Consider the following 12,230-nt stretch of genomic DNA (forward strand, 5'->3'; position numbering starts at 1 on the left):
ACCTCATGGACTCTAGGGGGCACAAGGTGTTCAAGGGCACACTGTGTTCCATCAATGTAATGTTAATAGATGATGTGATTATTGGTGATCAGTAATGGGATGATGATTAGCCATGATCAGTGATGTATTGATGATCAGTGATGCAATGTGATGATTAGTATTTAGTAATTGTCAGGGCCGGGCTCAACCCTTCCTTCTCTGAGCTGGCCGCTCAGCTGTCGGCTAATTGCCAGCTCCCATCTCTCTCCACAGTTACTCAGCTGTTGTTGATATCCTGCTCGTCAGTCCTGCCTACTTAAGCCGTCCAGTCCAGAGGTTCTCTGCCTTCGCCTTGGTCAGCATCACAAGAAACATCTCCTGTTTAAAGACGGGCTTTGCTGACATCCCTTCTGGCTCCAGATTCTACTTGCTGTTCCACTACATTGATCCCCGACTTCTGGCTTGGCTGAGTATCCATTCCAGTTACTGAATTTTGGCTATGTTTTGACTATGTTTGTTCTTTTTAATTTTCTTATTAAACAAGTGTGATTTAACTGTACTTCTGTCTCAGTCTGATTTCATGGTTTCTGACAGTAATGTGATGATGATTGTTGATGTGTTGATGATCAGTGATGCATTGATGATTAGTTATGTGATAATGATCAATGATGTATCGATGATTAGTGCTATGATGATGATCAGTAATATGATATGATGATTATCACTGATGTGATCAGTGATGACCAGTAAAGTGATGATGATCAATGATGATCAGAAATGTATTCATGGTCAGTAATGTGACAATGTTAAGTGATGATCAGTGATGTGATGATGATCAGTGATGCAATGTGATGATGATCAATGATGTGATGATGATCAGTCATGTGAACAGTGATGATCAGTATGCTGTGATTGTGGGCTGTATACTCTGCTGTAATTCTGGGGCTGTATACTCTGCTGTGATTCTGGGCTGTATACTCTGCCCTGTGATGCTGAGCTGTATACTCCTGACACTATGGGTGGAAGCAAGTGGAATACAGGGGATGGAGTGGGTGGATTCTATAAGGGGTGGGGCTTATAAGTGGGAGGGGTCAAAAAGGAGGGATGGGTCTGGCGCCCCCTATCCTAAAACATCACCAGCCGCCACTGTTCTTTTTACCTGTTGACCTTTCTTTTATGAGTTTAATAAATCTATACTGGACTTATGTTAAAGTCATGTGGTAGTCTCATCCTTTCCATTTTCCATCCTAGGAACTCATAGGAAGAACCAATGTAAAAGAATGCTGCCTTTTAAACTGGAGGTAAACGAGGAGGGAGAGGGTTGGGTTGCTGGTGGTGAGCAGGAGGAGGATGGCTGGGGTGCTGGTGGTGAAAAGAAGGGTTGGAGTGCTGGCAATGAGAAGGAGGGTAGTTGTTGGTGTTGGAGGTAAAGAGGAAAAGGAAAATATGGGAAAAGGAAAACTGATGTGGCTTCAAGGGAGACGTTTCATCCCTCTCTGATAAAAGGGAAAAATTAAGGAATCTACTGCCACCATCTCAGAGGAAGCCCACAATGTGGCACTTTGAGGAAGGAGCGGTTCAAAGAAACTCTGACGTATTTTCTCATGGTGAACAGAGCCCCTGCACTCGAGGGATAGCTGCAGTTAGAAAACCTACATCCATAGGCTGCCCATCTTTCCACAACCCAGGTAAGGGCAGGCAGCAGCAAATGGAGGGGAAATCCTACAGCCAGGGTAAAAGGCAGGCAGCCTATGACTATAGGCTGCCCACCCTTCCCCAAATATGGGTTTCTATTTCCTTGGGGTATAGTTTCTTTCTTTGCTGGCAAATCTGTCTTTGTTTGCAGGTAGGCAATGCATACTTGTCTAGTAAAGTTGTGTGCACCAAAGTACCACACATTTAACCCCATACTGTCATAGATGTCATTAAATGTATTTTTAAAAAAAGGGACAGGCAGACCTAAAGTCAGAGGCACACAGCTGTAGTAGGTTATAGATTTTTTAACAGTATATACAGAGCTAAATCTTTTTTATAATCATAATTTCTTTTTTTTTTTTTTTGCCTTCTCTGCTCCAGTGAAGCAAACACAGGCAGAGATAGCAATGAAACCTGGGTACTTGCTTAACAAAAATATATATATATATACACCTTCTTGTCCGAAAAAAAAAAAAAGTTACCTGCCCTTCTACAATGCAGGGAGAAGGGCAGGCAGCAGAATTGAAGGGGGGCTTCTACAGCCTGGGAGGAAGAACACATCAGATAAGCATTGTGAAAAGGCTCTGGGAAGCTTTTTTTTTCACCCAGCTAGTGATGAATGGTGAAACAGGCAGTGAAGTGACTGACAAACTGATTCTCTTTTTAATTCTCTCAGATGCAGAGCAGCCACTTACAAGTGCTGGTAATGCAGCTTTTTCCTTCCTCCTCCTAAAGGGCAAAAAATGATCCCATCTGCCATTATTTGGACCAAAGGGTCCAGTGCCAGTACCATTATTTTTTCACAGAAGATCATTCCCACCCTCACCCTCAACCTGCATATGGAATGCCATGAGGCAGCAGGAAGCAAAGAAGGAACACAGGGAGTAGTGTAGGTGGTGCTGGTGGTTAGGAGGAAAAGGAGTATTGGGATGCTGGCAGTGAGCAAGAGGAATGTTTCTGGGCAGGCTTTAAGGTGAAAGTTTTACCATTCCCTTATATGAGAGGAAAAGTCTTGAGGATTTACTGCCTCAAGATCAAAATTACCAAAATCTGAGGATGTGGTACGAAGAAACTGTATGAAACTGTATGTCCTGATGGTGACTGGATTTCAGCATTGTAGGCATAACTGCAAGGGCAAAACCTAATGGCATAGGCTGCCACAGGCAAAGTCTTTTGTTTGCTGCATGTCACTGCATACTGGTGTGGTACAGTTACATAGTTACATAGTTTGTCTGGTTGAAAAAAGTCACAAGTCCATCGGGAACTCTGTGACGGGTAACTATGCAATTTATGCAAATATGCTGCGTTGTACATACATAAGTTTATGATTGTTGAGTTTTACGCAATGTTTTGATATATGCTTACATCCTTACAGTTGACATCTATCCTCGGAAGAAGACCCAGTGAGGGTCGAAACGCGTCAGAACTTTAATACCCATAATCTTGTTGTCCTGAATACACTGTATTGTACATTGTTCCCAATTACGGGCATTGTCCGTTGTGATTTTTATATTGTACTCCAGTTCATGTCCTGACTTTATAGGTCAGAACTCATCTGTTTTATACCATTTTTTGTACCAATAAAAACTAATTTTTTGACTACCTACATTGCATCTCATTGGCTGCTTTAAAGCCCCGTTAGGGGGTTTTCGTATTAGTCCATCTAGTTGTGTGCACCAAAGCATTACATTTTTATCCTCTCATTTACCATAGCTGCTATTCAATTTAGTAAATATTCTTTATTAAAAACAAGGTCAGGCAGGTTTATAATTTTATTGACAAAATTTTGTATTTACAGATTTCATTTATTTAATTATTTAGTTGAAGCAAACACGAGCAATGCAACCTGGGTATTCTCTTTAAAAAAAGTCTTAGGCCTAAGCACCACTTTATCCCTATACAAAAATTTAAAAATGAGTTCCTTGCAAAATAAGCCTGCCAGCTCAGGCACTGGGCTTACAGAGGCAATGAGGGCTACAAGGAGTTCTTGGCCTTATCTGCACAAGGTTCTCTAATGTAAAACAGCTTTTCAATTTTAGAGATTTTGAACGTCTCACTCAGGAACCCAATGAATGAGAACAGTAAGTAATAATTAACACTTACAGTGTTGTAAAACAGATCAACAAAGAGTTTTGTCTTTTAGAAACCATCAAATGAGAAGCATTCATTCAGTATGGAAGAAAATGGTACAATGGACCATAAAAATTCCAAATGTGAATGATTTAATGGCAGTAAAGAAGACAAAGGATTGTTAGACGAATACAAATAAACTGTCCATATTGTATTGCCTTGCAGCAAAAAAATAAAAATAAAAAATAATAAGTATATTGACACTGCAGGCAGGAATGGCAAGTCTGTAAGTGAAACTCTTATGCCCTGTACACACGATCAGACATTGATTGGACATTCCGACGTCAAAATCTGTCAGATTTTTTCCAATGGATTTTGGGCCAAACTTGTCTTGCATACACACGGTCGCACAAAATTGTCGGAAAACCTGATTATTCTGAACGCGGTGACGTAAAACACGTATGTTGGGACTATAAACGGGGCAGTAGCCAATAGCTTTCGTCTCTTAATTTATTCTGAGCATGCATGTCACTTTGTGCGTCGGATTTGTGTACACACGATCGGAATTTAAACGATCGGATTATGTTGTCGGAAAATTTTATATCTTGCTCTCAAATTTTGTGTGTCGGAAATTCCGACGGAAAAAGTCAGATGGAGCCCACACACGATTGGCGTTTCCGACAACACAATCCGATCTCACTTTTTCCGCTGGAAAATCCGACCTTGTGTACAGGGCATAACAAGCCATCATATCTTCTGAATTAGAGGCAGGGCAGCCTTTTTCTGCTGCCACACCTGTGTGTCAATGATCTTATGTGTCAATATGTCAATCATTTTGCTTTGGCTCTGCATTGGTAACAAAGATATTCCACTTACACCAAACACCAAACTCTGGATCTAAAGAAGATTGGTGTGGATGCCAAAGGAAAAGGTCTTTGATCCAGCTTACTTTGTTGGGACTATACAATACACACCACTCCAGGTCAGTCCACCACAACAAACCCTGAATACCGGTTAGGTGCTGGTTCATCCTGTACCATAGAAGATCAGGAAGTCAAAGATGGATTACCGCACATTGATGGCAGTAAAAGTTCCAGTTTCTTTACTGCTAATGTTTAAAACAAAACCACAGAACCATAAAATCACAGCACACAGAAGAGAAGCAAATTTTAATGTGTTTCACACCACAGGTGCGTAGTCATAACCAGGGTCATCTTTAATATTGATCTCACACACTCTGCCGGGTAGCCAACTTGAGGAGTAGGGATGAGCCGAACACCCACCGGTTCGGTTCGCACCAGAACCTGCGAACGGACCGAAAGTTTGTGCAAATTTTAGAACCCCATTAAAGTCTATGAGACTCGAACGTTCGAAATCAAAAGTGCTAATTTTAAAGGCTAATATGCATGGTATTGTCCTAAAAAGGGTTTGGGGACCCGGGTCCAGCCCCAGGGGACATGTATCATTGCAAAAAAAAGTTTTATAAACAGCCGTTTTTTCGGGAGCAGTGATTTTAATGATGCTGAAAGTTAAAAAAAAAAAAGTAAAATATTCCTTTAAATATCGTACCTGGGGGATGTCTATAGTATGCCTGTAAAGTGGCGCGTGTTTCCCATGCTTAGAACAGTCCCTGCACAAAATGACATTTTTAAAGGAATAAAAGTCATTTAAAACTGCTTGCGGCTTTAATGTAATGTCGGGTCCCGGCAATATGGATGAAAATCAGTTCGACAAACGGCATGGCTACCCCCTCCAGTCCATTACCAGGCCCTTTGGGTCTTGTATGAATATTAAGGGGAACCCTGCACCCAAATTAAAAAAAGGAAAGGCGTGGGGCCCCCATGCCCTATATATTCTGAACAGCAGTATACAGGCGGTGCAAAGGACAGGGACTGTAGGTTTGTTGTTAAGTAGAATCTGTTTGTAATTTTGGACTGGTACATTTTTAAAGTGTAGCTCCAGCCAAAGAATCTATTTTTAAGCTTTTTGGAAAACATAGGGAAGATACATTACCCCTGTAACATTTGTTTTGCTGTTTGTGCACCTCTTCAGAAGATTTCACCTCACTTTCTGTCCCAATGACAAATGTTTTTTGAAAATTTGGGGTTTTTAGTGAAACAAGGATTGGTGATAAAGCATCAGTGGAGAGGAGACACGTTTTTCCCATATTAACTCTTACAGGAGAGAATTTCCCTTCCTAGGGGTAGATTTCATCCCACTTCCTGTTGTCTCCTTCCGTTTGCAAGTAGGAGTCGTTTTTTAAGTTGGATGTTTGAAAGTAGGGGCCTGCCCTATATACTCTGCAGAAATTGGGGCCTTAGGTGTTGGTGTTGCCACAACACTGTAAGCCCTCACAGTTACTCTTGGTGGGTGCAGAAACGGGCCCTGCTGTGAAATATTAGATCAAGAATTGTAGTTACATGTCATTGTTGAACAGGGGCAGAAAAATTGGGCCTTTGGTGGTGGTGGTGGTGGTGGTGCTGGTGCCACAACACTGTAAGTCCTCACAGTTACTCTTGGTGGGCGCTGGAACGGGCCCTGCTGTGAAATTTTATATCAAGAATTGTAATTCCATGCACCTGTTGAACAGGGGCAGAAAAACTGGGCCTTTAGTGGTAGTGTTGCCGCAACACTGTAAGTCCTTACAGTTACTCTTGGTGGGCGCAGGAATGGGCCCTGCTGTGAAATATTAGATCAAGAATTGTAATTACATGTCCCTGTTGAACAGGGACAGAAAAATTGGGCCTTGGGCACTGGTGCTAGAGCCACAACACTGCAACCCCTCACAGATACTCTAGTTGGAGTGCAGGAATGAGCCCTGCTGCAAAGTATTGCATCAAAAATTGTAATTACACGCCCCTGTTAAACAGGGGCTGAAAAATTGGGCCTTAGGCACTGGTGCTGGTGCCACAAAACTGCAATCCCTCACAGATACTCTAGTTGAGCGCAGCAACGAACCCTCCTGCAAAATATTGCATCAAAAATTGTAATTACACGCCCCTGTTAAACAGGGGCTGGAAAATTGGGCCTTTGCCACTGGTGGCGGTGCCCAGAACCAAAAATATTCTTACAAGCTATCAGCATGATCATTGAGGAGGAAGAGGATAATCACTCAGCATAACAGGATAGTCACTCAGCATCAGCATAGGCAGTCTTGAAGGGATCTGACATTTCAAAAAAAAATTATTCGGTTACATCAGCATCAGGTGCCTGGTAGCCGGTGGTGATCCAAGGCTGATTCATTTTTATGAAGGTCAGTCGATCGACCGAGTCGGTGGACAGGCGCACCCTGTGATCAGTTACAAAGCCTCCAGCAGCACTGAATGTGAGTTCTGAAAGAACGCTGGATGCAGGACAGGCCAGTAGCTCAATTGCATACTGTGCAAGCTCTGGCCAGTGATCCATCCTCAAGACCCAGTAACCCAGAGGATTTTCAGTGGGAAAGGTGTCCAAGTCAGATCTTGCCCCTAGGTATTCCTGCACTATATAAAACAGACGCTGGCGATGGTTGCTGGAACCTATCATACCTTGGGGCTGCGGACTAAAAAATTGTCTGAACGCATCGGTCAGACGTCCACCTTCTCCACCGCTCCTTCTTTGACTGACCGAAGCCTCAGCAACACGTTGTCCAGGAACAGGAGTTTGTAACCTCCCAGTCTCTGGGAAAATGTTGCACAGACCTTTCTGCAAGGCCTCCCGAAGATGTTTCATCCTCTGCTTCCTCTGCGATGGCAAGATAAGGTCCGCAACGTTACCCTTGTAACGTGGATCAAGGAGGATTGCCAGTCAGTATTGATCTCTCTCCTTGATACCACGAATACGAGGATCCTTCCGCAGGCTTTGCAGTATCAGGGAGGCCATGCAGCGTAGGCTTGTTGAGGCATTCGGTCCGAAGTCCTCTGGGTCACTAAGGATGACATGATTCGCAGCCACCTCCTCCCAGCCACGTACAAGTCCATGGGTTTCTTGAAACTGTAAATGATCCCTTGAAGACTGCTGCTGATGCTGAGTGCCAGGCTCCACCTCCATGCTGACACAATCCTCCTCCTCCTCGTCCTCTTCCTGTGTGATCGGGGGGGAACGCAGGAACACTGTCTGGATAAAGGGGGCCTTGAGAGGTAAGGAAGTCCTCCTCTTCCTCCCTCTGTTCTGCCTCAAGTGCCCTGTCCATTATTCCACGCAGCGTGTGCTCCAACACGTGGACAAGAGGTACAGTGTCACTGATGCATGCACTGTCACTGTTCACCATCCTTGTGGCCTTCTCAAATGGTGACAGGACAGTGCATGCATCCCTGATCATAGCCCACTGGCGTGGGGAAAAAAAAAAACAAGGTCCCCTGACCCTGTCCTGGTTCCATAGTCACATAGGTACTCATTGATGGCCCTCTGCTGCATGTGCAGCCGCTGCAGCCTGGCCAACATTGAGTTATACCTGGTGGGCATGTCACAGATTAGGCGGTTCTTGGGCAGGTTAAATTCCTTTTGGAGGTCAGCCAGCCGAGCACTGGCATTATATGACCTGCAGAAATGCACACAGACTTTTATGGCCTGCCTCAGGACATCCTGTAAGCCCGGGTACCTGCCCAAGAACCGCTGCACCACAAAGTTAAGGACGTGAGCCAAACAGGGCACATGGGTCAGTTGTCCCTGTCGGACGGCGGAGAGGAGGTTGGTGCCATTGTCGAAAACCACCATACCTGCCTTAAGCTGGCGTGGCATCAACCACCTCTGAACCTGCCCCTGACAGAAGCTCTGCCCCAGTGTGGCTCCTGTCCCCCACGCACACCAGCTCAAGCACTGCATGGCATGTTTTTGCCTGCGTGCTTGCGTAGCCCCTTGAGCGCCTATGGTGCACCGCTGGTTCTGAGGACAAATCAGCACAGGAAGAGGCCATGGAGGAAGAAGAAGAGGAGGGGGTGGAGGAGAGAGGTGTGGCAGAATCACCACTAGTAGAATTTTGGAGGCGTGGTGGCGGAACAACCTCCAACACTACTGCACCCTGTCCTGCATCCTTCCCAGCTGCCAGAAGAGTCACCCAGTGCGGGGTGAAAGATAGGTAACGTCCCTGTCCATGCCTGCTGGACCATGAGTCAGCGGTAATATGCACCTTACCTCTGACCGCCCTGTCCAGCGAGGCCAAAACATTGCCTTCCACATGCCGGTATAGAGCCGGAATCGCCTTCCGTGGGAAAAAGTGGTGTTTGGGAACCTGCCACTGAGGAACCGGACATTCCACAAACTCACGAAAGGGGGCAGAGTCTACAAACTGAAAAGGAAGCAGTTGAAGTGCTAGCAATGTAGCCAAGCTAGCATTCAACCGCTGGGCATGTGGATGGCTGGGAGCGATCTTCTTTCGGTGGTGCAGCAGCTGGGGCAGGGAAATTTGCCTGGTGCAATCTGACGTCGGTGTACCAATAGCAGATTGCCCCCAAGTACTTGGCTGTGACACACCTAATTCTACACCTTCATTCCTCTCAGTGAAGGTCTCAGAGAGGACTGAAGGTATAGTGTGGTTGGAGATCCCAGTTGATGAGGAGCAAGGAGAGGTCCTATTTGTTCTTTGGTGTGGGTCTTTTAGGTACACTTGCCAATGAACTGAATGGCAGGTCGACATATGTCTGGTCAAGCATGTGGTGCCCAAGTGGGTGATGTTTTGGCCACGCGAGATACGCTTGAGACATATGTTGCAAAAAGCAGCGGTGGGATCTGATGCACTTGTCTCAAAAAAGGCCCACACCAAAGAACTTTTGGAATAACGCGCAGAGACAACAGCGCCCTGCACATGCGGATCACTGCGGTGTGATGCAGTCGGTGTGCTGCCCTTCAGCTGGCCTCTGGAGGGCATCCTGTCTCATTGGTGATGTGCCTCCTTCTCCTCCTCCTCCTTCTCTCTCCTATCAGGCACCCACGTGGAGTCAGTGACCTCATCATCCCCTCCCTCCTCATCACTGGAGCAAAGCTGGCAGTATGCTGCAGCTGGGGGAACATGACTGTCAGATTGCTGTCCTTCTTGGGCACCCCCTCTCTCTGGGCTCACGTTACTGCCTTCCTCTAGCTGGGTACCATCATCGGAGCCTTCAAAATGTTGGGCATCCTCCTAGAGCATGTAACCAACACTGTGGTCAAACAGTTCGGGGGACTCCTCAGAAGGACATGGTGGGGCTAGGGAAGGAGTGACTGATGCCATTGAGCCGAGGGAAGAGGCTGGCTTTGGCCAATTACGGCTCTCTGTACAGACGGCGCTGTAATTGGCCAAGCATGCGGGTCATAGTGCATGCTTGGCCAATCATCAGCCAGCAATGCACTGCGATGCCGCAGTGAATTATGGGCTGTGACGGGCCACTCGAATTTGGCATGAACGGCCCATATCGTTCATAATTCGATGAACGATCGAACATGGGTTCGACTCGAACTTGAAGCTCATCCCTATTGAGGAGCAAACTTTGCCTGGGAAAGTCTGGTTCTCTCCTCCTTACTTCTGCAAAACTTGGTTGGGGCCCTGGTTCATCTTCCTTAATTTTCAATAGGCAGCCTGTTTCTGGGGACTATATGTCCCATGCTGCTTCTCTCCTACCTGGTGATTGGTTTATTCCTGTTGCTAGTAAAGAGGGGAACAGACAGAGCGGGTGGTGAGCCAGGATTATTACAGGCAGGCTGCTGCCACTTCAGTAGTGTAGAGGGCAGGGAAATAAGTTGGGGGGAAAAGAGCATTGTCTGCCTGACTTCACCGGGAAAACTATTTGTCAGCTGCGTGGGCTCATGGGGCAGCTGCTTTGGATGCTACAACAATGACTGAGCCCGGGCTGCCCCTTTTGCCCCGTGTTAAAAACAGCCCTGGTTAACATACCACTGAAAGGCCCACAACCATTTATATCATACGACGCCCAATTACACATTACAGCTGGACCAATATATATACAGTATACACACACACACATATTTTAAATCCAAAACTGGTTTAGAGGCACTCACGGGCAGGCCTGGATTTACTCCCTTTGCCGCCCCAAGGCCGGGCCCTTCAATGTCACCCCCCCCACACACCACCAGAAAGAGCCCCCAGACATAATACGGTCAAAGACTGCAGACATGATACAAGAGATGGTCAGAGATTGCAGGCATGATACAGGAGACGGTCAGAGACTGCAGTTCCTATGGACGTTAGTAAATAATGGCCGATCGGCCCTCTCACCTGACCCAGCGATACAGCAATGGTTCCTCTGATCAGGAGTCTGCTCACTCTGAATTGCCCGTGGCGACTCCGCTGGGTAGCACCCAGATCTGTATTCCTGCAATGACTCCATTCCTTTCTCCACCAGGGATGGCGCCAGGCTGTGTGGCTTTCCCTCTGGTGGCGCAGGGCAGCGGGGTTCTCTCTCTAATGGTGTTCCCTCAGCACTGTCCTCTCCCTCTGGAGCCCTGGGTGTACTTTCCTGGGTGTAGACCCCCCAGGACAAACCCCCCCTCTATTAGTACAAACCCCCCCAGGTCAACCCCCCTCCATTGGTACAGACCCCCCCAGGACAAACGCCCCTCTATTAGTACAAACCCCCCCAGGTCAACCCCCCTCCATTAGTACAAACCCCCCCAGGACAACCCCCCCTCCATTAGTACAGACCCCCACCAGGACAAACCACCCCTCCCTTCATTAGTACAGACCCCCCCAGTACAACCCCCCCATTAGTACAAACCCCCCCAGGACAACCCCCTCTCCATTAGTACAAACCCTCCATGTCAACCCCCACCCCCTCCATTAGCACAGACCCCCAGGACAAACCACCCCTCCCTTCATTAGTACAGACCCCCCAGGACAAACCAGCCCTCCCTCCATTAGTACAGACCCCCAGGACAAACTCCCCTCCATTAGTACACACCCCCTCAGGACAAACCCCTCCTCCATTAGTACAGACCCCCCCCAGGACAAACACCCCCAGGACAACCCCCTCCTCCATTAGTACAGACCCCCCAGGACAACCCCCCCTCCATAAGTGTACAACAGAACAGATGGAGACAGGCTTGGGCGGGAGTGAGAGACAGAGGAGAACATGCCCCCCCCCCGCACAGAGACCAGCAACTCCAATCTCCGGCGGCTGCTCTCCTTCTCTGACAGGAGGAGGGAGGGGGGGACAGGCTTGAGTCTCGAAAAAAACAGCAGCGGCGGCGGTGACCTGCGGAGGGAGCCGCCTCAGTCTGGACACAGAGAGGAGGAGGAGGGAGAGGAGCACTCTAGCGCTTCAGCTCCCCCACCTCTCTGGCACCCGGGTGCACTGCATGCTGCTATGTTAGTGTGGGGGGCAGCCGAGAAGTCGTTGCAGGAGTGGCGCCGCCCCTGTACCACTGCCGCCCTGAGGCCTGGCCTCAGTGACCTTGTGGGAAATCCGGCCCTGCTCACGGGTCTTGCAGAGAAGGAAGATCAAAAACAGCAGTGTTTTTATTGTCAACGTTTCAATGTAGCTCAATCCATATTTCTCAAGACACTACAACATGGA

At 47.2% G+C, this 12,230-nt stretch overlaps 1 long non-coding RNA gene across 1 annotated transcript in view; it reads left to right on the forward strand.

The window, feature by feature from the left end:
- Positions 1-488, forward strand: part of LOC141147719 (uncharacterized) — a 46,301-nt gene extending 45,813 nt beyond the window's left edge. Inside the window, exon 3 of the long non-coding RNA XR_012245118.1 lies at positions 253-488. This is a non-coding gene — a long non-coding RNA (uncharacterized lncRNA). The remainder of the gene's footprint in view (positions 1-252) is intronic.
- The last annotated feature ends 11,742 nt before the right edge of the window (positions 489-12,230 follow it).

The sequence above is a fragment of the Aquarana catesbeiana genome, linkage group LG06 (genome assembly GCF_042186555.1).
Source record: "Aquarana catesbeiana isolate 2022-GZ linkage group LG06, ASM4218655v1, whole genome shotgun sequence".
Classification (NCBI taxonomy): Eukaryota; Metazoa; Chordata; class Amphibia; order Anura; family Ranidae; genus Aquarana; species Aquarana catesbeiana.